Genomic DNA, 23,947 nt, shown 5'->3' with positions numbered 1-23,947 from the left:
CTCTCAGGCTATATTGTGACAATAAAGCTGCCATCAACATTGCCAACAATTCCGTGCAGCATGACAGGACAAAACATATTGAGATTGATCGGCACTTTGCTAGAGAAAGAATTGTCTCGGGTGAACTCTGTGTGCCTTATACTCGATCTGAGATGCAAATTGCAGATGTATTGACTAAAGGGTTGGCTGCAGCAAAGTTCATGGACCTTCTTGGCAAGCTAAACATGATTGACATCCATGCTTAGCTTGAGGGGGAGTGTTAGGTTGAAGGTTTTGTATGTATGGATGGTTCGGCTGATAAGAGTTCTTATTAGCCTGTATTTGAGTTTAAGTTGTTATGTATTGGGCCTGTGTTAATGGGCCTAAGTCTGTTTAGTGTTTTAAGTTGTCTGAGTGTCCCATCACTAATCAGGGGCATCCCAGTCATTTCATGTAACATTGTACTGTACTTTAATATAAATAACAGTACTGTCGACTGGGAAGACAAGTTCGACATCATTTTAATGCAGATAGACTCCCACGGGAATGGCCCAATTCTTGCCCAAGGAAGTAACTCCAGCAGATCTGAAGAAGCCCACATACAACTACAGCAGTTACTTCAGAAGTTTTCAGTGATCTTCCAAGAGCCTAAGGAACTACCACCGAGACGTGCCCATGATCATTGCATTCCATTGCTGCCCGGAACGGCACCCACAAATGTAAGGCCCTATCGTTACCCCTATTTTCATAAACTAGAGACTGAGAGACAAGTGCAAGATATGCTTGATAGAAAAATTTTACAACCCAGCCAAAGCCCGTTCTCCTCGCCGGTATTACTTGTGAAAAAGAAGGATGGGACATGGCGGTTTTGTATAGACTATAGGGCCCTGAACAACATTACTGTGAAGGATTGATTCCCCATACCAGTAATCGATGAACTACTAGATGAACTCGGCCGGGCCACAATATTCTCTAAACTAGACCTGAGATCGGGATATCATCAAATTCAAGTCCATGAGGGTGACATCCACAAGACCGCCTTTCGTACACACGAGGGGCATTATGAGTTTTTGGTCATGTCGTTTGGGTTGACCAATGCGCCGGCTACGTTCCAAGAACTTATGAATGACATATTTCGACCCCATTTGCGCAAATTTATACTCGTTTTTTTTTTTGATGATATACTTGTATATAGCGCTACATGGGACAAACATCTAGTACATCTACAAATCACCTTGGAACTACTAAAGACTCATAAACTCTTTGCAAAAGAGTCAAAGTGCGCATTTGGACAGACTCAATTGCACTACTTAGGGCACGTAGTCGAAAACGGCATTGTAGCAGCAGATTCGAAAAAGATCTCAAGCATGATAAATTGGCCCTGACCTCAAAATGTTAAGGAGTTACGGGGCTTCTTGGGTCTAACAGGGTACTACCGGAGATTCATCAGAGGGTATGGACTGATTGCTGCCCCCTTGACAAGTTTACTTAAGAAGAATGGTTTCTGCTGGACTAGGGAGGCCCAACAGGCCTTCGAGACGCTTAAAACAACTGTCTCGTTCCCACCGATGCTCGCACTTCCAGACTTGTCAAAGGACTTCATCATTGAATGTGATGCATCAAGCCAAGGAGTAGGTGCGGTTCTCATGCAAGAAGAAAGGCCACTAGCATTTTTCAGCAAAGCATTGACAGCACAAAAATGGGCCAAGTCAGTATACGAACGAGAACTGATAGCAATTGTTCTCGTAGTTCAGAGGTGGCGACCCTACCTTCTAGGGAGGAGATTCATCATACGAACTGACCACCATAGCCTGAAATTTCTGTTGGAGCAGTCCGTATTATCCCCGGAGCAGCAACGATGGATAGCCAAATTACTCGGCTACGATTATGTCATTAAATACAAGGCAGGGCACACTAACAAGGTGGAAGATGCGCTGTCACGCCAACCACAACTATTTCCATTACTTCTCACGGGCCCAACGTGTTCCATCATGAGTCAGTTAAGGGAAGAAGCTGAAAGACATCCACAACTGAACAAGTTGCATTCACAGGTCCAAGAGGACCCTACTAGCCACCCAGGGTACATAGTGGAGAATAACTTGCTGTTGTATAAACATTGAATGGTGATACCACAGGATTCAGCCCATATTCAGCAGCTTCTTGAAGTGTTCCACTCATCATCAGCAGGAGGACACTCAGGGATTTTGCACACTTACAAGAGACTAGCCACTCAATTCCTCTGGAAAGGCATGCGGAATTCGGTCCAAATATTCATAGCCGAATGCGTCATTTTCCAGAAAAATAAGGCTGATACCCAGTCTCCAGCAGGTCTGCTACAATCACTCCCAATTCCTACACAAGTGTGGGCGGATATATCCATGGACTTCATAACGGGGCTTCCCTTTCCTATGGCAAGTCTGTCATTCTCATAGTTGTTGATAGATTCACCAAATACTGCCATTTTCTCCCTCTTTCCCACCCCTTTACAGCTTCAATGGTGGCTGAGATTTTTATTAAGGAGGTGGCACGACTACATGGTACCCCTAACTCTATTGTCTCAGATCATGACCCAATTTTTATGAGTTGTTTCTGGGCAGAACTTTTTCGACTACAGGGAGTGAAACTCTTCAAATCTACTAGCTACCATCCTCAAACAGATGGGCAAACTGAGGTGGTCAACCGGAGTTTGGAAATCTATCTAAGGTGCTATGCAGGGGATAAGCCATGTCAGTGGCTCAAGTGGCTTCATTGGGCGGAATGGTGGTACAATACCATGTGTCACAGTGCAGCAGGAATGACTCCCTTCCGGGCTCTATATGGATGGGACCCACCTCCCCTACTCCCATATGAGAAAGGGTCTACAGCAGTAGCAGAAGTGGAAGACCAACTCCTCCAGCAGGATAGGGTGTTACAAGATCTCAAATCCCACCTCCGTCGAGCCCAACAATGGATGGCAGACTCTTACAACAGAAAGCATAGGCCTGCCAACACCAGATTGGGGAGCAAGTCTTTCTTAAACTACAACCATACAAGCAAGTTTCAGTAGCAGGCCACAGGTGGAACAAACTGAGCCCAAGGTACTTCAGCCCATTTCGGATTGTGGAACGCATTGGGTCTGTGGCATACAGGCTTGACCTTCCAGCAACATCAAAATTGCACCCTGTATTTCATGTATCTTGTTAGTGAAGGGGTATTTCGGTCTTTGTACCTGTTGAGAATGCTGATGTGTACTATTATGTTAGTTCGAGTGCCTCTTACTTAAATAAGGGCACTTATGTCTTTTCCAATTATATTAATAATATAATAACAGGTCTGGCCGAAACTAGGGTTGACTTTTTCCTAATTCAAACCAGACCTTTTCTCTTCTTCTTCCTCTTTCTTCCTTCTTCTTTCCTCTCTTCCTTCTTGCTGTTTACTTTACTTTTCAGCTAACAAACAAAACAGACTTCTAGGGCAGGCCGAACTTCAACATGGTATCAGAGCAACATTAAACAAATCAGACTTGCTAGAATTCTGTTTTCTGTGCATTCGAACTAGGGTTTCTCTTGGATTTCTCAGCCGTTGGTTGGAGACTGGGAAAAGGACTGAAAAAGAGTGATCGCCCTCTTCCCTTGGAGGTTTCTATGCCTCCAGTGGTGTCGTTAGTGATTGGTTGCTGTGGTTTCTAAGCCCTCCCCTAATTAATGTAGGGCTGGTGCGTGTGGTGCAGTGGTGTTTCATTCCTTCGTGTGGTTGGCCTTCATGCGATGAGGTAAGGAGTTTTTTTTATGCATAATTTCTGTTATGGAACACATGAGAGGTGTGGTACAGATCGTATGATGGGTTTTCAGATTGCAGTATGCTAAGGTTTATGCTAGGGTTTATGCTGGTTTGTGTGTGATTCTAAGGGAAGTAGTGTTTACTTAATGGTGAAACTTCCGGTAGCTGTAGAGTAGGGTTTGTGGTGTTACTAGTACGGCTTTCAGCCTTTATTATTGCTGAAATCAGTGTGCAGATTTCGGTGAAGTGTCTGTGTGCAGTGTGCAGTGTGTAGTGCTCAGGATTCAGTGATAAGGGAATTCGGAAATGGCAGATAACAATGATAGTAAACCTAGTGTGATGATATCTACTGACTACCTGAATGTCCAAATGACCTCCATTAAACTGAATGGAGAGAATTATGTCCCTTGGGTCAAGTCTGTAGAGGTTTTTCTGAAGGCGAAGAAGAAGGTAAAGCACATAAGAGAGGAGAAACCCCCCACTAATTCTCAGGAGTACGAAGACTGGGAACAGGAAGATGTATAGATCATCACATGGTTGTGGAACAGTATGGAACCCAGAATCAGTGTGAACTTCATGTTTCTTGACACAGCCAAAGAGGTGTGGGATCATGCTAAGAAATTGTATTCTGGTCAGGATAATACAACTAGGGTATATCAACTGTATCAGGAATACTTCAATCTGCAACAGGGAAATCAGAGCCTTGAGGAGTACTATGCCAGTATGAAAAATATCCGTAATGAGTTAAATGTCTATCATCCTCTCACTTCTAATGTCAAGGTTCAACAACAACAGAGAGAGCAACTTGATGTGACTCGGTTTCTGGTGGGGCTGAAGTCTGAGTATGAACCAGTACGAGCCCATATACTAGGAGGATCTGCCCTTCCATCTTTAGAGGAGGTGTTTGCTCGTCTTCGGAGGACTTCCATTGGATCTATGGAAAACTCTAATATCTCAGATAAATTAGCATTTGCAGTGTTGAGAGGTCGAGGTGGCAGAAGTGGGGCTCGAGGAGCCCAGCCTGGCCGTGGTGGTAGTAGTGGTCTAGTGTATGGCCGGAGTGGTAGTGGTGGATCTACACATATCCGTGGTGGTGGTCATACTGGAGGCAAAGATTCAGGGGGAGCTCATGGTAGAGGACGTGGCTCGGGTCCACGGAGGTGTACTCATTGTGGTTTGGATGGACATACTATTAACTACTGCTATGACTTACATGGTCCACCCTCGACGTGGGCCAACCATGCCATGACTAGAGACACCAGTTCCAACTTTAGACAGGAGAACCGGTCAGCTGACCAGATGCCTTCTACCTCTTCAGATGGTCCAGGCAAGGAGATGGTGAGTGTTCCCCATGATGAGTATGAAAGGTTTGTTCACTCCACGTCGCAGCAGAACACAACTACCTTTGCGCACTCAAGTATGGCTTGTTTGGCATCCACACCCAACCCCTAGATTATTGACTTTGGAGCCTCCGATCACATGACGAGAACTCCAGGTGTGTTTTCATCTCTCACTCATTGCTCAACATCACAATCTGTTACCCTTGCTAATGGCTCTACATCATCTATTCGTGGTGTTGGTAATGTTGACCTAAACCCTGTATCCCTATCCTCTATTTTATATGTACCTAACCTTCCATTTAATCTTATGTCTGTTAGTAAGCTGAACAAGTCCCTTAATTGCTCCATTACATTTTACCCCTCTATGTGTGTTTTTTAGGATCTCAAGACGGGGATGAAGATTGGTGGAGGGCATGAAGCCGGTGGACTGTATTATCTTGATGGTGGTGGAAGAACGTCAACGGCCCTTCAGTCATCTATTTCTCCTCTCCAGTGGCATTGTAGATTTGGTCATCCTTCGCTGAAAGTGCTGAAGTCCTTGGTCCCTTCATTGAGTCAACTTTCTATTCTAGATTGTGAGTCGTGTCAATTTGGGAAACACCATCGTGTTCCCTTTAGTTCTAGGGTTGATAACCGTGTGTCGAGTCCTTTTTCTTTAATTCATTCAGATGTTTGGGGTCCTTATAAAGTGATGTCATATAATGGATACAGATATTTTGTTATTTTTGTTGATGACTTTTCAAGAATGACGTGGCTCTATTTAATGAAAGAAAGAAGTGAATTATTTGCCATCTTCCAGAAATTTTATGCTGAGATCCGCAATCAATTTGGCGTCCACATCAAAATTTCCCGTTCTGATAATGGTCGTGAATACTTGTCTTCATCTTTTCAAGAATACTTGGACCAACATGGCATTATACACCAAACTTCATGTACCTACACCCCACAACAAAATGGGGTTGCTGAGAGAAAGAACCGACATCTTGTAGAAACGGCACGCTCACTCATGCACCACATGAATGTTCCCAAACCCTTTTGGAATGATGCAATGCTCACCTCTTGTTTCTTAATTAATCGGATGCCCACGTCTATTCTTGATGGTCGTTATCCTTTTAGTGTCTTGTTCCCCAACATGTCTCCGTTTTCGCTTCCTCCTCAGGTATTTGGGTGTGTCTGCTTCGTCCATAATCTGGATCCCGGGACTGACAAGTTAGATGCACAACCCCTTAAGTGTATCTTCCTTGGCTATTCCCGGACTCAGAAAGGGTACAAGTGTTACCATCCCAGTTCTCGTCGTTCCTTGGTATGTGCTGATGTTACTTTCTTCGAGTCTACTCCGTTCTTCGTGGGGTCCGGTGATGCTGCTTCCTCCACATCACCTCCTCCTCTTCCCCTTCCTGTGGCTGATCCTCCTCCTCTAGTTCCAGTCGTGCCTACTTCCTTGCCTCCGGTGCCACCGTCCGTTGACCGTCCACCTATCCGTCACGTGTATACACATCGCCCACATGTACCGGCTGCGACTCCTCCGGCTTCATCACCGTCGACAGATCCAGCTCCAAATCCGACACCAGCCTCTGACTTTGATCTTCCTATTGCCTTACGGAAAGGTAAACACACCTGCACCCTTCACCCTATTTCCAATTTTGTTTCCCTTACTCACCTCTCCACCTCCCATCGCCAGTTCATCTCTTTGTTATCCTCAGTGGTTGTTCCTAAGGATGTCCAGGAAGCCCTTACCTCTCCAGAGTGGTGCCGTGCTATGGAAGAAGAGCTCTCTGCCCTCCATCATAATCACACTTGGGACCTCACCGCTCTTCCTCCTAGGAAGCAGGCTGTCGGTTGTAAGTGGGTGTATACCGTTAAGTACTTGCCAGATGGTCGTGTTGAGCGCCTGAAGGCGCAGCTGGTTGCAAAAGGGTACTCCCAAACCTATGGCATTGACTACACAGAGACGTTCCCCCCGGTTGCTAAGATAGGGTCAGTTCGTGTTGTCATCTCCCTTGCAGCTATGTATGATTGGCCTCTATATCAGCTAGATATAAAAAATGTCTTTTTGCATGGTGATTTGCTCGAGGAGGTCTACATGGAGCAACCACCAGGGTTTGTTGCTTAGGGGGAGGATGATAAGGTATGCAGACTTAAGAAGGCTATATATGGACTTAAATAGTCCCCTCGAGCATGGTTTGGTAGATTTAGTGAGGTGGTTAAGAAGTTTGGTATGAAACAGTGCCAAGTTGATCACTCTGTCTTCAGTCATGACTCTTCGACAGACAAAATACTACTGGTGGTGTATGTAGATGATATCGTTGTGACTGGGAATGATAAAATGGGCATTGACAGATTGAAGGCATTCCTACAGGAACACTTTCAGACAAAGGACCTTGGTAAATTGAAATACTTTTTGGGCATAGAGGTAGCAAGATCTAAGCATGGCATTAATTTGTGTCAGAGGAAATATGTGCTTGATTTTCTGGAAGAAACAGGTTTGTTGGGTACTAAACCGACTGAGACACCTATGGAAACAAATACGAGGCTGAGCAGTGATATAGGTGAAGTATTTGAAGGCCCTGGCAGATACCGACGACTTGTAGGCAAACTAAACTACCTAACCATTACTCAGCCAGATATTTCATTTGCGGTTAGTGTGGTGAGTCAGTTCATGCAGAAACCTTTGGTCCCACATTGGAATACAATGCTAAGGATTGTGAGGTACTTGAAAGGAGCTCCTGGCCGTGGTTTGCTATACAAAAGTGGCGAAAAACTAGAAGTAGAAGGATACACCGATGCTGATTGGGCAGGTTCTATGTTTGATAGACGGTCTACCACAGGCTATTGCACCTTTCTGGGGGGTAACCTGGTAACATGGAAAAGTAAGAAGCAAACAGTTGTGGCAAGAAGCAGTGCAGAAGTAGAATATAGGGCCATGGCACATACTGCTTGTGAATTAGTGTGGCTAAGGAACCTTCTACAGGAGATAGGATATGACATCAGTACTCCAATGAAGCTCTATTATGACAATCAGGCAGCAGTTCATATCTCTTCCAATCTGGTGTTTCATGAAAGAACCAAGCACATCGAAGTTGACTGTCATTTTGTGAGAGAGAAGGTGCTGAATGGAGTGATAGAGACTACATATGTTAATACGGGAAACCAGTGGGCATACTTGTTTACAAAAGGTTTGAGTCGGGGGAGAGTGGACTACATATGTAACAAGCTGGGATTATATGATATATACTCACCAGCTTGAGGGGGAGTGTTAGTGAAGGGGTATTTCGGTCTTTGTACCTGTTGAGAATGCTGATGTGTACTATTATGTTAGTTCGAGTGCTTCTTACTTAAATAAGGGCACTTATGTCTTTTTCAATTATATTAATAATATAATAACAGGTCTGGCCGAAACTTGGGTTGACTTTTTCCTAATTCGAACCAGACCTTTTCTCTTCTTCTTCCTCTTTCTTCCTTTTTCTTTCCTCTCTTCCTTCTTGCTGTTTACTTTACTTTTCAGCTAACAAACAAAACAGACTTCTAGGGCAGGCCGAACTTCAACATATCTCTATTAAAGAAATGGCCAAAAACAGGAGCAATAACAACAACCACCCTCCCATCATTCTCAGAAGATGGCCAAGTTCAAACTGAGCCCACCCAGATAACAGATTTCAGGTGGATACGCAAAGGGAATCACATCGAACCAGAGGCATTGGTGGTATGGTCAGGTCTCCCACTTGAAGATGCAACTTGGGAACCTTACTTGGACTTACAGAATAGATTTCCACATCTTGACCTTGAGGGCAAGGTCGCTTTCAAGGGAGGAGGGACTGTTAAGACACAAATAAAGGGAATAGAGGGACAAGTGTACAAGAAAAGGCCATGCCAGCCTTTAAGTAATGTAACTGACAGCCAACCACTAGAACAAACTAAATAAACAAACTGGACAAGTGGAGAGGCTGATATAACAGAATTGTAACGGAAGTGTTATAAATAAGGAAAGGAAGCCAGAAGAGGAGGTATTGATTTTGGGAATTCAGTCTCTCCCTCTCTCTCTCTCTCTCTCTCTCTCTCATTCAGGAGGCAGACTTCCTCGAAAAGTCCCTGAGTTAGGCAGATACCTAACATAAATATACAAAGTGAATGCACTTATCTATTTTCTTTTCCTATTCAATTCATCAAATCTTCTAGTTCACGTTTTAGTAGTTAACTTCAACCAGAAACTTTTCTATTATATGCTTTTGGAAAACAATTCTAACAAATTAAACGAAAATATAGACTTGGACTGCAATGGAAACTAAAATTAGTCTATTTACTATTTTTTTCTAAGAAACTATGATTCCAGATGCCTCAAAATGGCTGCTTATCATATACTGATTGGCATAAAACTAAAAATACTCAAAATGGCATAAAACTGCATAAAACTAAAAATAGAAACTTCAATGTAGGCATAAAACTGTAAATATCATATACAAGTTGGTGACAGCATTATTTCATACTGATTGGCATTGTTAGAAAATTTTCTATTTGTTAATATGGTTTATTGGGGCCCATTTAGTAATTATACTTCCAATGTCCAATTTGAAGAACATCACTGGGTTCTTAAGTCCATGCTACTACTTTCATCAAGTTTGAATTCAGCCACCCATTAAAAGTGGTCATTGAGGTTCCTTCTCAAAGCCTCTTCTTTTTGGGCCACTGTCATTCAAAACAAGTGTTTGAATATTTGATGAATAATGGATGGGACAGAAATATTCAACTACATTGTTCTACCATTTGTCCATTACTAGCTCATGGAGAGTTCTTAACGTTTTTTGCCCTTTTTTTTTCCTCTTTTTTTCCTTTTCTTTGATAGAAAACAGTAACTTTCATTAACTAAAAAACCAGAAATACAACTGTCACCTACTAGTGTAAGGTGACCCCTGAACATAATTCAAATTATAAAACTGCCCAAAACAAAAACTCCCGATTCACCCCTTGCTTTGCTAGGTTATCAAACAACTTGAGCATCCAACTCTCTATTAAGGCTCAACAATTCCCTTACAGGTTGTCCAAGGGACCAAGTTCCCAAGCTGTTTGATTGCAGCCAACCTACTACCAATTTTGAGTCCCCTTCCACTTCTAGCTGTTGAAAGCGCAATTGCTTAGCCAATCTGAGCCCCTGGAGGAGGGCCAACACTTCAGCTCTAAGCGAGTCCCCTAGAGCTGCCATCAAAGTTTAGCTTTAATTTATACCACTGGAGGGGACCAAACTGTTTGTATGGTAGGTGTCTAGGTGATGAAGAATAAGAGCTTGCTATAATACTCCAGCCTCTAATCAAGTCGTCTATAGAGACATCCTTGAACAGATCAAGAGTTTTCAACCAATGTACTGTCTTGACGATGATCCCTTCTATGAGTTCAGGCACTGATTTTTCTTTCCCTTGGAAAATCCTGCTGTTTCTCTCTTACCACACTGCCCACAAGGTAGCTGCTCTCGTTGTTCTCCACATCACCCTTCCCTTCTTTTTTGGTTGTCAAAAAAACCTAGGGTCAGATCAATCCACTACACTTGAGGGGGGAATCTACCTGCAGCCAAAGAGAGAAGAGAACCAATCCCATATAAGAGTACTAAAAGGGCAAGAAAATAATAGGTGATTCACCGTCTCACTATTCCTCAAAAACGTGTGGGGACAAGCACCAATTTGGTCTTTTTCTTTGAAGCACTTGCAAGTATTAATTTTTTGGAGAACCACTTCCCAACAAAAAGCTCTTACCTTTGGAGGTACCGGAGCGTTCCAGACTTCTTTAACAAGAAAGGAGGTAACCAGGTTAGAAAGGAACACCAAAGCATTGAAAAAGGAAGAACAAGAAAAGCAACCTGAAGAAGATTCAGTCCAAATTCTACTATCGGGACAAGACTGGTCCAGAAAAACTGAGCTTAGAAGAGAGAAAAGATCACTTGCCAAACCGACTTTTGAGTCCCTCAAACCTCTCCTTAGGACCTAGATCCCAAGAATCCCCAGAAACACGAAAAGAAGAAATAACTTGAAAAATTTTCAAAGAAAGGGAATATAAGTTTGGGAGTCTATCCTTAAGGGGAGATTCCCCAAGCCACAAATCCTCCCAAAAAAGAACCTTATTACCCAAGCAAGCATCATACCTGATGAAAGGAGAGAAGACGGGCAATATACCAGCAATGTCTTTCCACGGGGAAAAGCATGAAGCCCTAGGGTTGATTCCAGCATCCCATCCATTTGTTGCCACTCCATGAATACTTCTTATCACCTTGTATTGGTCATAGGATCAAGTTCTGGTTCCTCTTTAACCTAGTGGCCGGTTTCATTTTATGCATCCTAATGTTTTTATTGGATGTTATATAGTTTACTGGAACCTAAGGGGGATGATGTTGAGGAAGTCATATCCTTCTTAAGATCGATCAGATATGTTTCTCTTTCATATCAGTTATGTTGTTCGCTTTCATTTTAAGTTCAATCATGTGATTTGGAGTCTAGAGCCTATCGGTCCGTCCTTTACTAGATATTCTTTCTTTTTCTTTTGAAGAAAGGTACAGTATATAGAATTAAAAAAAAAAGTGTATGGTCCTCTGTACAATGAGATGCTGTACAAGCAAACTTTTAGGATCTCAAAAAAGTCTACCCTCAAAAAAGAAGCAAAAAGGGTATCTTCTTTAAATACATTGTGTATAGATAGCCAATTTCTAAGTTCCTCAACTACCAAATTTATTACTCCTGCTTCTGAAGATGATTTCTGCTGAAAGATTCTGCTATTTCTCTTGAACCAAATAACCCACAGAATTGCCAAAGAGATGGTTGACCAGCATAGTTTCCCTTTCTTAGACCATTCCTGAAATCTGCCATTCTTCCAAAAGAGCTTCCACAGTGCTTGAAAAGCACCAACTTCCTGAAGAAGTAGTTCCAAACAACTGAACTGAAGCAGCACTATAGAAACAAATGAACTGAAGTCTCAAAAGCAATTCTTTGGTTAGGCACTTCTCCCAAGTTACTACTCAAGCAAAGAACTTAACTTTTGATGGAGCTGTAGATCTCCAAATAGGCTTGGTTTGCAAAGCCGACTTAGAGAAGGCCTACAATCATGTTCGTGGAAGTTTCCTGGTCAGTTGCCCCTTGATTGTTATAGTTCTGTGTCAATATAGGCATTGTCAATGTGGGCATGTCACTAGGGTGTAATGGGCAGGTTTTCTGAAAGAGAGTAGATCATGTTGTTATGTCATGTGTTTGAGATGAGAGGTGCAAGCAGACTTTGAAGGAAAATCTCTCCAACACCCCTAACAAGGGAAGAAGAAGGGAAAAAGTATCTTGTCCATAATTGTGATACTGTAGTCTTCTCCTGCTCCCCTTGTTAGTCCTCGGGATCTTGGTCTTCCAGATTGGTCATTTGTTGAGAAAATGCATTATGAGTGGAGAAAAAGTAAAATGGTCCCTATTTATAAAAACAAAAGGGGATATACAAAATTGCACTAATTATCATGGGATTAAGATTATGATCCATGCTATGAAACTTTTGGAGAGGGTGACCAAGCAATCACTCAGAAATTAAGCTAGTGTACCGTAAAACCAATTTGGCATTACAATAGGAAGATCAACAATTGAGGCTACCTTTTAACCTAAGAGATTCATAAAGAAGTTTGTAAGAGATATCTCCACATGGTATTTATTAATTTAGAAAAGCATAAGTCCGGATATGATTTTTTCAAAAGCAGCAAAAAGTATTGTATTGTATTACTATGACGAGGGCAGGACACCCTTAGAAAATGGGATGTACAAGATGCTATACATGAAGCACTGTAGCATATACAATATATCCTCAAAAAACATAAAAAATGGTAGAAAACCAATCTTCCTTAAAAGAGTCAACTTTACTCCCAAAAAATTGGTGGACTGAAGCCCACCAAATTGAAGACCATTCATTCTTGGAAACTGGACCCCACATTGGTGGGAGACTCATGCACTAGGTTGCCCTTCAAATCTTGGAAACCAGAACCTCCAGAGAGGAAACCTTCCCTTCAAATACCTTGTTATTCCTCTCTTTCCAAACCCCCCAACATACTATAAGTGGAAAAAGATTCCAAACATAGTTGTCAAGGTGTCGCCTAGGCGACTAGGCGCCCTTGGTTGGGTGCCTCGCCCAAACGCCTTGACTTTTAGCAACTAGGCACCCTTCTAGGTGACTAGGTGCCCGCCTAGGCGACAAAATTGACAAGCCGGACGCCTTTTATAATATCATTTATATTGTTGTATCTTATCAATGTATGTGTTAATACATTTTATTATATGCTATATATATATCAATTATATTTTGTTTTAATGTTTTACTATTGAAATTTAAAAGTTCAAAGGGTTTTGAGAAGAGAAAAAGAAAGAAAAAAAGAAAGAAAGAAAAGAAAAGAAAGGGGAAATAAAACAGAAACTCCATCCTTGTTTTTTTTTTCTATTTTACTTTCAATCTTGAATATTTATCATATAAAGTTAATAACCTTCTTTAGCTGCTAATTAATATGAATTTGCTCTATTAAATACTTATTATAGTAGTTTTATTTTTGAAAATAATGAAATTAATATATGTAAAATATTTTTATCTTTTAGATGTGATGATTTGCCACATTTTTAGAGGAAATTTAATGTTCTTAATAAAGAGAATTTCTATTTTTCAATTAACATACATGCTGAATGATATATAAAACTAGGAAATTAGCCAAAAGTCAGTTTTTCATATTATAAAATTTTTATCGCCTGGGCGCCTGCCTAGGCGACTAGGCGCCCCAGTGTTGCCCAGAATCTCCTAGACGCCTTGAAAACTATGATTCCAAAAGATTCTTCCTTTGATAGAGAAGCCCCCCACTCCCCAAGAAGATAGTAAATCCGCCACTGATCAAGGACAAACCCATTGCCTACAAAAGAGCTTAAGGAAATGACTCCAAACTAAAAGGGTAGAAGGGCAATGAATTATCAAGTGATCAACAGACTCAGGTGATGCCCCACAAAGGCAATGCACATGATTGATGTTCATCCCCTTCCTCAGTAACAAATCCGCGGTGTGAATCCTATTCCATCCAGCGGCCCAAACAGAAAAGATAACCTTGGATGGGACCTGAACTCTCCAAATCCAGCTCCAGAGAATAGCTTGAAACTCTCCAATCAGAATCTTGTAGCAAGATTTAGTGGAGAAAGAAGTTGAATACTCTCTCTGCCAGATTCAGGAGTCCCTCTGGCTATACAAGGTATGATACCCAAATACCTATACAAGAATGTCAAATATCATGCCAAATGCTTTAATTTTTAGTGTAAATTCCATATGTGGTACTTTGTCCATCCCTATCCTTGCCATACCCAGATAACATAGATGATAGGGTCCCTAGATGGGTCATCTGGTGGGTTTATGGAAATAAAGTAGATTCACCGGATACATCTACGAGGGATCTGTAACCAGTGTGAAAAATGCCTTAAGGGAGGGGTAAGTGAGTTTCTTGTCATGGTGGATTTGCATCAATGAGCAGTGCTTAGTCCATATCTTTTTGAACTAGTTATGGATGAACTGAGTATACATTTATATAGGAGGTTTGATGTTACAGGCCCGCGAATAGGATCTCGTCACGAGTCGGTCCACGGGGAAAACCTCCTGTTTTCCCTTCTTCCTCCCTTTTCTTGAGGAACCTATCTTGGCGCCTTAATGGTGATTTGTTCAAGAGATCACCAACTCTCCTCTACTCTGTCTTGACTGAGAATTCCGATGCCTCTATTGAAAATCATTAGCTCCTTTAAATAGGAGATTACAAGAAGATAAGAATCCCACTTAGGAGGACTCCCTACTGATCTATACTACTGAATTTAGATAAGAACACTGAACAGATAAGACTCCCTACTAGATAAGATAAGACTGCCTACTAGATAAGATAGAACTATATCTAGCTAGATAAGATGAGTACACTGAATTAGATAAAATGAGAACACTAAGATGAGAACACTGAATTAGATAAGATGAGAACACTGAGTTAATCGCCCATTATTGCTGCTGTCCATCACTACTGCTGTTAGTGGCTGTAAAAGCATCCACAGCATTACTCCCCTCCTGGACTAAGAGCTTGTCCTCAAGCTCGAATTCAGGATGGGTGTCTTGAAACACAGTCAAAGGAATCCAGGATAGGTGGAATGATTTTGCCCTCTTGGATCGGGTTCCAATGAAGAGGGTTCATCCTCATCTTCCTCTTATTCCACCAGGAGGCAGAAAAGTCTCTTGCACTTGTGCCCTGCTGAATAAAGTTCATCACAATTAAAACATTGTCCCCTCGCTTTGCATTCCGCCATCTCAGCCCTAGATAAGTGCTTAATAGGGGGTGTCACCACACTGCTTCCCAAACTGGATGCCGATCTGAAATCGTGGCTCAGCTATGGTTTCTGTTCCTGGCTGGCTGCAGAAGATGGGAACATGTCGAGTGGTTTCGGGGGTGCCCATGCTGTTTGAGGCCTCCCCATACTGATACTTCCGCGGTTGAGTTGCAGCTTGCATTCAAAAGCGCGAGCCAAATTCATAGCAGTAACCAGATTGGGGGGATTTTGCATCTCCACATCCACCCTCAAAGTTTCTGCTAACCCCGTGGTGAACATGTTGACTTGCTGGTCTGGTCGTACCGATGATGCTCTTGCAAGGAGGGTCTGAAACTGACGCTGATATTCAGCTACCGTTCCCGTCTGTTTGAGGTTGATTAGTTCGCCTAATGGGTTGCTTGTTAATGGGGGCCCAAATCTGAGAAGGCACTAGGATTTGAATTGGGTCCAACTGAGCCCGGGTTCCTCCTACTCTAATCTATAAAACCAGAGCTGCGCCTCCTCCATCATGTGGAATGCGGCTAAGCTTACCTTGTCTCTGTCCTTTGTCCGTTGGTTGCGGAAGAAATGCTCACATCTGTACAGCCATCCCAACGGATCTCCCGCACCGTTATAGGAAGGGAACTCCAGCCTGCTGTATTTGGGAACGATCGCGGCTCCCTGGGCGACGACCTGCCGCTTGCCGGACGATTCTGCCGTGTCTGGACGGCGGCTGTTTGTGGTTGCAGCCCCTTCTGGATTCCTCTCCTTGCTAGAAAAATAGAGCTCCATCATGCGCCTTAATTCTCAGACGTCTTCCTTGATCTCGTGCACCTCCGTGCTGTTTTCCACGAGCTTGTGCTCCAGTTCATGAATTCTAGTCGTCAACTGCTCAAGGTCACCCATGACGCCTTGCTCTGATACCAAATTGTTACAGGCCCGCGAATAGGATCTCGTCACGGGTCGGTCCACGGGGAAAACCTCCCATTTTCCCTTCTTCCTCCCTTTTCTTGAGGAACCTATCTTGGCGCCTTAATGGTGATTTGTTCAAGAGATCACCAACTCTCCTCTACTCTGTCTTGACTGAGAATTTCGATGCCTCTATTGAACATCATTAGCTCCTTTAAATAGGAGATTACAAGAAGATAAGAATCCCACTTTTAGGAGGACTCCTTACTGATCTATACTACTGAATTTAGATAAGAACACTGAACAGATAAGACTCCCTACTAGATAAGATAGAACTGTATCTAGCTAGATAAGATGAGTACACTGAATTAGATAAGATGAGAACACTGAATTAGATAAGATGAGAACACTGAGTTAATCGCCCATTACTGCTGCTGTCCATCACTACTGCTGTTAGCAGCTGTAAAAGCATCCACAACATTTGATGGTGTATTTTGTTCTCTCTTTCAACAACGTGAAAGTTCTCTCTTTTATGTTTTTACCTTGATGTTTGTATTCCTTTATTATGTTGGAAGTTGTTTTCATTTAGCATCAGGCTTCATTGGTTGAGATGGGTCTACAATGACCTAGATGGGGAAGATGCTAGGATAATTTCAATGAGAACACTGAAATTGTTACGAAAACAATTTCCATCTGTAGTCAACTTGCAGAGATAGCCTCCTGGAGGGCACTTGAAGGGTTGCCCTTACGTTGCTGGAAGGAGAAAAAGAAGCTATAACTGAGATTCTTTTCCTAAGTTATCATAAAGAAAATTCATATAATATAGAAGAGAAAAAAGAAAAGAAGAAAAAAGCTAGCTTGGGGCACCCAGTGCCTCCTCAACATGGATTTTTCTGGAGAGTTCTTCCAGTCTTCCCATGGAAGTATGGTGTATATGAACTTGTAATACCATATCCTGTGATCCATGCATGTTTTGTCTGTACCATTTCCAAAGAAAAAAAGAAAAACTGACTTGGGGCACCGAGTGCCTCATCAACATGGATTTTTCTAGAGTTGTGCCCATGGAAGCATGTTGTATATGGACTTGTAATACCATATACTGTGATCCATGCATGTTTTCTGTCTGTACCATTTCTGCTGCTTTCTTTTTTTTTTTTTTTGATCAATAACACTTTCATTAAATCATCAATAGAAGATTTACAAGAGGAAGACAAACACACTTATCTTCCAAGAGCAACAAAGAACCTCAAGAAAAGGAAAAAAAAGAAAAAAACGGAAAAAACACTAAAGTTACAGCTTAGCCCCAAATAGTGAATCCCTTTCTGCCCCTTGTTTAGCTAAACCGTCAGCTAGGGAATTAGCCGATCTTTTAACCCAACATATCTTAACTTCCATCTCTCACACCAGCCACTTGAATTTCCTCCTCTCATTGTTGTACTTCCATAAGCCATTGTTATCTTTAATCAGCCACCCTATCACCACCTCTGAATCCCCTTCAATTATGAGTTTCCTGATGTTCAACTCCTTAGCTTTTTAGACTCCTTCCATAACTGCAAAGATCTCAGCTCTAAGGGAGTCACCCACTCCAATTGGGCTTGAGAACATGGCAGAAATGACCCTATTCTCATCCCTAAAAACACCCCCAATCCCTGATTGTAAAGTTACAGCTTAGCCCCAAACAGTGAATCCCTTTCTGCCCCTTGTTTAGCTAAACCGTCAGCTAGGGAATTAGCCGATCTTTTAACCCAACATATCTTAACTTCCATCTCTCACACCAGCCACTTGAATGACCCTATTATCATCCCTAAAAACACCCCCAATCCCTGATTGTAAAGTTACAGCTTAGCCCCAAACAGTGAATCCCTTTCTGCCCCTTGTTTAGCTAAACCGTCAGCTAGGGAATTAGCCGATCTTTTAACCCAACATATCTTAACTTCCATCTCTCACACCAGCCACTTGAATTTCCTCCTCTCATTTTTGTACTTTCATAAGCCATTGTTATCTTTAATCAGCCACCCTATCACCACCTCTGAATCCCCTTCAACTATGAGTTTCCTGATGTTCAACTCCTTAGCTTTCTAGACTCCTTCCATAACTGCAAAGATCTCAGCTCTAAGGGAGTCACCCACTCCAATTGGGCTCGAGAACATGGCAGAAATGACCCCATTCTCATCCCTAAAAACACCCCCAATCCCTGATTGTCCCGGATTTCCCCTACTACACCCATCAAAGTTTAATTTCAAGAATCCATCAGGTGGAGGGGTCCAAGACACACTCATTACTGACTTGGTCTGTGTGCAATTTGCAATTTCACCCCACTTTCTCAACATGTCATCCACAGTGTAATCTGTGAATAGCTCCAAAGATTTCAGCCACTGTACAGCCCTAATATGTATGATAACCCTCAGATCTGCTGCTCCTCTCTCAGCTTCTGAGAATATCCTGGAGTTTCTTTCTTCCCAAAGTGTCCAACATACTGCAGCCCTTAGTCCTCTCCACATAGTCCTTCCCCTTAGTCCTCTCTACATTTCTGCTGCTTTCTAGTAAGCCTGCAAGTTGTAATGTTTATGCAGAAAATCCATATTGATCTTCAAATTGCTATGATTGGTCTGTGTGCAAAGGACCGTCTGGTTTCTGAATTTAGGCTCCTGGCCCTTGACCTATGCTTCAAAGAAATGTTGACATTCTACTACTGGCTTATCATGTCTCCTGTCTTCAACAATCATTTATATACCATTTTTATGACTCTTATGTATTATTTATAAAATGTAAGTTTAAGACTCTATGAGGACTAGGGGATGAGAGATACATACATGCATATCTGTGTGTATATGCATGGATGATCATGATGTGTGTGTGCCTTTTTTTCTGGTGTGGGGGAGGGGGTTTGCAAAATCATTCTAGTATCGCAGATATGGCCATAAGGAGAATCAGAACTTATGTTGCCAACCCCAAATGTTGCCATAAAGAGAATCAGAACTTGTAATAAACTCTGTAAAAATGTTTCCATTTTGGGTTTGTTTCCCCTCTCCCCCTGACAGGATGGCACATGCACAAAAAAGAAAAATATTGATTTTGTCCATGTACTTTCTCCTTCCACACTGTGTCCTTCATGCTTCTGTAAAACATTGAAATGAGATGTAATGAGACTACTTCCAAAAGTTTGTGTTTTAGAATCTTCAGACATTTATGACAAAGATCATTTTCCACAGCTTAGACCGAGCTTACTTTAAGGTGATTTTGAAGTTGTTATAATATGTCTGTGTTAGTATCTTTCCCAGGAAATATGGCATCAGTTGACCTTTCATGGTAAAAAGCCAACGTCTTTATCTGTATCATTATTGTGACAAGAAGCTTCTACATAATTGAGGGATAAGACTTTCTTAGTTCATTCCAACTTTGTCCAAATGACCAAAACTTGCATTTGAATACTTTTTAATTTGCTCTCTTGATTCATTTGAATACTTTTTAATTTGCTCTCTTGATTGTGATTTTTAATAGTGTAAACTTTTTTTCTTGTGAAGGACTATCTAATTTTGGTTTTCTTTTTTGTATAATGATGCATAGAGAACTGGCACTGGAAGCAGTACACAAGTTAATTGGTTCTTCTAACAGTGGAAAAGATCCTACAACACCACTTGTTCCCCTAGATAGAAATGCCCAAAGGACTCGTCATAGGAAAACATGCTGATCATCTTGGATTATAGCGTGGGGGATAGACACATGGCATGGGAGAGTAGTGGCAGAATTAGAACTGGTATGTACTACAAGCTTTATGGAACTTCTGTTAATTCCTTTAAATGAAGAAAATACAAATCACAGTTATTAGTTGAAGTATCAGGTAATAACAAAAATTGACCATGCTAATTATGATGGAATAATATGTTTTCCTTGGTTCAATGATATCCTCTATCTGAACTGTCTCTGTAAAAAAAATGGCTTAGTTAATGGTCACAAGATTGTAGGAATCTGTTTGAAACTGGTCTAGATAAACTTTGAGACCCAATAATATCATTCAGTCCTTTCATTATAAATTGCAGCAAGGCTTAATTATTTCTGTTACTTGATTCTGATTGGTACCTTTAGACATATAACACAATGCTGATCAGGTATGTGATCTCTGGATATTAGTGAAGCATCCAGAAATTGGAATATGGAATTTTTTAAAGCAGTGTTAAGGCTAATAGGAAGCTCATATTTAGAAACTTTTACTGAATGCTTGCCATCATGACATTTGAAATCCTTTGTCTTGTCTCGTAGGCACAACCATCTTGGATGCCATTAAAGTAGCAGTAGGAGATGAAACACAAGTCATTTATGAGTGGTGTTCATCACCAGACACCATTTTACGTCAACATCTCCTTTTCCATTGGTGTTGTATGGCAAGCACCATGTCTGGAGACCATGGGTGACAACTCTGAAGTCATCATCCCCTTCAATGGCACCAGCATGATAGAACTTGGTCACTGACAGAGTTCCACATCAATGATTCTGTTATCTTGAAGGCTCCTAGTTCCTGAGAGCCATGAATGTTGGAGAAAGTGGAGAGTTTGGTTGATTCTTGGTTGACAGGGAGTGAGGTAAGGGGAGTAGTACATGTTACCTTTTGAGATTTATGAATTTTAGGGTCTTCTCCCCATCATGTGATTCAGCAGTGGATCAGATGCCTATGAATAATGGGGATCAGTCTAGTGGTTTTGGACTCAGAACCAAGTAGCAGTAAACATTGTCATTTGATTTCTAATGATAATTATTAGCTTCTTAGCTAATTTGACATGGAGGGAAAAAGGAGTAGAAAATAGAAAAGAAGAAAATTTTGGAGAAGGAAATTTATGAACATTTGTTGTCAATCTATTTGCAGCTGCTACCTCACATTACTTTATTTTAACCATAATCTATGTCCACAAGTGCCTCATGTAATCATGTTGTCTCAGACTGATAGTAAACTAGTAAAGGCAATTTAACATAGTGTCTTAGTTGACCAATGGTGTGCAGAGATACACTTCACAGTATGTATAAAATTTGGAAAACGTGACATTATCAGGAATCATTAGGCTCTCAAGATGGGAATAGACCATCTTCGTATTTTACATGTGATACAAATCAAGGGGTGGTAGGCATATAATCTACTGGAATTTTTGTGAAGCATGATCCCAGAAAACCAAGAAATATTAGTATATTAGACCATGGTTGGAATAAGAATGCCCAAATGATGAAGGCAAGATCATTTAGGATAAATTCAAAGTGGTGGTGCTTCTAAAGGAAATCAATTGTAACGGAACAGGTGATGTAAATAAGGGAGACCTAACTATATGGTCAGTTTATGTGCAACAAAGACCAATGATATCACTAGGAAGAAGTGGTTTAGTAGACGTTGAAGGTTTTGTAGATTGATGTAGTGGGGGAAGAAGATTCGAAAATACATCATTCTTTCTTGTAAATATATTATCTTGGAGGAGAATGGCATAACAAGATTATGTAACTAAGCGGCTTCAAAGAGAGATATTATGTACCTAAGCACTGTGTAAAGCTCAAAATGATGATGTGATGGTTGCGGACTTGGTGGTCTTATTTGGGTTCTGTGTATTGGATCTCTTTGGCGGGGCATGAAATGGAATGTACCCGCATTTCTACAGAGCAAAGGTCGTTGAGATGTCATTGTTTCTTGTCCTCTATTCAAGCTCAGTGTTCCTACTACATTACCTAAGCAGATATTTGAATCTTTACATTTTTGGCACGGTTAGACATCTCCTTACTTGATGCTTTGTTGTTGTACTCTCTCCTCCCATTGTGGTATATTTATACAGTTTTTCTAGCAGTCTATGTCTCTTCTTTTCACGTGTATGATTACTTAATTTGTCTGTCAAGTTGTGGTTATATACTAATAGATTGCATAAAGATTTAATGTGTCTTCCTCTTTCCGTGCAGTGCATTATACAAGAGCTCCATTGGAGGTTATGATCTCAGATCTTTTTGGGCCAAAGGTGAACTGCAGAGAAAGAAAAAAAAGACCTCAATCCACGTGAGCCACTCACTAAGCTTTCCCTTTTGATTATTTTGGTTTTGCTTCCGTACATGGTAGGCTTGGTTTATAAAATGCTAGTGCATGGGGTTATTGAAATAAATTTGAAGAATCAGAATATTGTCATAAATATATATACAGAGAGAGAGAGAGATGAGATCAATACGACCAAAAGTATAAAGTTGTGAGGCTATGTATGTGGTCTTAATCAATCCAAGGAGTTGATCGAAATTAGAATAAAGTGGCCAAAGTGCTTTCTTATGCAACTTGGAAAAGGCGGCTCCTTTCAAAAAGAAAGTTGGTAGTTTTGTCATTTACCTTAAAAAAAAAGTTGGTTGAAACGGTGGTATTGCTAGCTCATGTTGCCTTCATTCTTTTGCTCATTTGGTGGGGTCTAAATAATATATGCAAGTGCCATGAGTGGGCACTAGTACTACGCTATTCATGATAGTTGCAAGCAGAAGAGCAATACAAATCAAAACCAATAACAATTAACAAGAGAAGGAAAAAAAAAAGAAGCGAACAAAAGCAACCAACTACGCAATAAGCAATGTAATTTGTTCATTGCATTTGGCATTTGTGAAATTAAATATCCAATCAAGGGAAAGCTAGCTTGTGAAATATCTTTTTTAGTTGGGGCTATGATCATGATATTTGCAAATTTTCCTGGGTCCCCTGTCTGTACCTTGTTTCGTGCAGTCAGAGGATCGGCGATCACCATTTACTGGGAAAATCAGCTTGAAGAGGTGATTGAAATTCTTTGCTTCCGTTTGTATGCATTTGGCTGTGTTGAATTTCTGACCGCATCAATTCTGTACCCTATTTTAGTTTCCATGTTTCCTTTTTAAATTGCCTAGAAAACAAAAGCTACTGGTACTGACTGAAATTTTAAAGAGAGGTGGTATAGAGATGCGGGGGCAACACGTAATGCCACATGCACCTGCAACATAAGTTGCCACGTGTAATATTCTTATTCCTTAATCAAATTTGTCTAAAGGAAAAATGACAAGAGTAATTAAATTAATGGGTATGCAACATCCTAAACACCGATTAACCAAAACAGATCTAATTTACTTTTGGTGCATGGTGTTTTGCAGGGCAATAATAGCTAGTTTTGCCCCTATGGCTGCTGTTTTACAATTTCAGACTCCTATTTTCACCTTGAGGATGTGGTAAATTCAGATTATCCATCAGCGAGGGCACCCTCTTGGTTTCCATGTTTAAGTTGTCTATGTCAGCTTTATGCCCCACCATTTAAGAAGAGTTAGAGAGGCGCTCCACTCTTGGTTTGCCATAAGAAAGGAGTCAAAGAATTCATCCAAACACCCCTTTTCTTTTTTTTTTTTGGTACTTTGATTCAGTGATTCCCTGTTTAGATAAACCATATATAGTTTGCTTTTTTTCTCTCTAAAGGGGGTGGGGGTTTATCATTTTGACTCTTGTTCTCTCATTTGAGATTATGGTAATTCAATTCTTCACCTTAAAAAAAAAAAAAAACAAAAATCAAGCTAGCTGATTATTTAAAAATCTTGTTATAAGGGCTTTATGGTTGAAACTTACCATAAATGGAGATGGTGGCATTGACAAAAAAATAATAATAAATGGAGATGGTGGGGAACATATGAAGC

At 41.1% G+C, this 23,947-nt stretch overlaps 1 long non-coding RNA gene across 2 annotated transcripts in view; it reads left to right on the top strand.

Annotated features, from left to right (window-relative positions):
* Positions 1-23,337, top strand: part of LOC104601207 (uncharacterized) — a 31,927-nt gene extending 8,590 nt beyond the window's left edge. Inside the window, exons 2-4 of one of the 2 annotated variants that reach the window (XR_016082593.1) lie at positions 19,865-20,054; positions 20,558-22,036; positions 22,226-23,337. This is a non-coding gene — a long non-coding RNA (uncharacterized LOC104601207). The remainder of the gene's footprint in view (positions 1-19,864; positions 20,055-20,557; positions 22,037-22,225) is intronic. The other variant, XR_735835.3, reaches the window with a different exon arrangement.
* The last annotated feature ends 610 nt before the right edge of the window (positions 23,338-23,947 follow it).

This window comes from Nelumbo nucifera, chromosome 2 (genome assembly GCF_055504915.1).
Source record: "Nelumbo nucifera cultivar China Antique chromosome 2, China Antique-T2T, whole genome shotgun sequence".
Classification (NCBI taxonomy): Eukaryota; Viridiplantae; Streptophyta; class Magnoliopsida; order Proteales; family Nelumbonaceae; genus Nelumbo; species Nelumbo nucifera.
Note: the sequence above shows the minus strand (reverse complement) of the source record. Positions and strands in the feature narration are given on the sequence as shown.